Source organism: Dryobates pubescens, chromosome 21, assembly GCF_014839835.1.
Source record: "Dryobates pubescens isolate bDryPub1 chromosome 21, bDryPub1.pri, whole genome shotgun sequence".
Taxonomy (NCBI): Eukaryota; Metazoa; Chordata; class Aves; order Piciformes; family Picidae; genus Dryobates; species Dryobates pubescens.
Genome location: NC_071632.1, coordinates 8,698,036 through 8,699,729, shown reverse-complemented (window position 1 = coordinate 8,699,729; position 1,694 = coordinate 8,698,036). Strand labels below are relative to the sequence as shown.

General features: G+C 41.7%; 1 non-coding gene across 1 annotated transcript; it reads right to left on the bottom strand.

The window, feature by feature from the left end:
* Positions 1-1,001: 1,001 nt before the first annotated feature.
* On the bottom strand, positions 1,002-1,073 carry TRNAE-CUC (transfer RNA glutamic acid (anticodon CUC)). The gene has a single exon. It is a non-coding gene; the product is annotated as a tRNA-Glu (tRNA).
* Between the last annotated feature and the right edge of the window lie 621 nt (positions 1,074-1,694).

The following is a 1,694-nucleotide window of genomic DNA, read 5'->3' as shown; positions in this document are numbered from 1 at the left end:
AGCAAGGCCAATCTATAACAGTTGAGAATTTGGCCTTTCATCCTCTTTCTTTTACAAAGCTACGGCAGAAATAACTAGAATCAGTTCTTGGTAAACTTTTCATCTCGTTGATATTAAACTTGATCCCTCATAACCAGATCCTTCATGAATTCCAGAGACTTAATCTTTGCTAAATAGTTTTTCATGAGCAAATACTAATGACTTTGTGTCAGTGGAAAGGAAATTAAAAAAACATGTTTTTGCAAGGAAAAAGATGTGTTAGAAACACCAAATGAATGAATGAATCCCAGCTTTTACAAGGATTCCTAACCTTTGAGTTTTAACAATCAAGAAAGCTGTTTGCCTTCTGGAGTGAGAGAACTAACTCCTGCTATACCTGTGAGCTGTTCAAAGTAATAGCCAGAAAAGTGGTTTTTAAATTAAAGGCATACTTTGCAAAGAATGACCTCAGCTTACTTCTGAAATACTCAGATTTTTTTCCCCCCTAGCATAAGGAATCCAATGCATATGAAGCAGGGCAAAGATTAGTCTTGACTCTGAGGTCCTAGTTAATTAGAATAGAATAGAATAGAATAGAATAGAATAGAATAGAATAGAATAGAATAAACCATGTTGGAAAAGACCTTTGAGATCATCAAATCCAACTAATCATCCCACACTATCTAATCGACTAAACCATGGCACCAAGTGCCCCATCCAGTCTGTTCCTAAACACCTCCAGTGATGGTGACTCCAATGGCCAATCACTCGTTCGATGAAGAGCTTTTTCCTGACATCCAGCCTAAACCTCCCCCAGCTAGCTACAACTTCCATTCAGGTAGCTGTAGATAGCAATAAGGTCATCTCTGAGCCTCCTCTTCTCCAGTCTAAGCAACCCCAGCTCCCTCAGCCTCTCCTCATAGGGCTGTGCTCCAATCCCCTCCCCAGCTTTGTTGCCCTTCTGTGGACACTTTCCAGCAAGTCAACATCTTTCCTAAACTGAGGAGGCCCAGAAAAGTAGTTTCCCTGACCGGGAATCGAACCCGGGCCGCGGCGGTGAGAGCGCCGAATCCTAACCACTAGACCACCAGGGATGTGTAAAGATATCTGGGACCTCAAGAATGCTACTGGAGGCAGCTTTGTAGGCCCCAGTGCATCAGAGAATCCAAATATCTGTTGTCAGGAAAACTGGAAACTGTGGCATACAGAAATGGAAAAGACTAAGTAAATGTGATATTATGGCTATTTTGTCAAAGACTTTGCAGTTTTGAAGTGGATTTCCCTGTGGGAAATGGTGAAAGAGATGAAGGGTGGACCGTTTACTGCTCATCCACACAAGGGCACTGCATAAGTACAGGTGATGTGGCAAAAGCTGAGGGAGCCAGTGAGAAAATGAGAAACAAAATAATTGTGCCAAAAAGCTCAGGAATGGCAAACTGGAAATACACCCTCAGACCAGAATCTCAGGTCACCTTGAAAGGATGTTCAGAGAAGGCTGACTACACCCTTGGTCTGATTTCCCACAAGGAAAACTTAGCATCTCATCGGTCCTGTGTTAACCTGAACTTGTGGAAACAACTTCAATTCAGCCAAGCTATGAGTTAGTGACAATTGGTTTGCTATTAGGTTTCAAGCTTGAAAGTAAAATATTTGCTTTTAATGCGTTGCTGTTGTAGGCAAACTACAAACATAATGAGGGAAAGTGAAGAAAGACC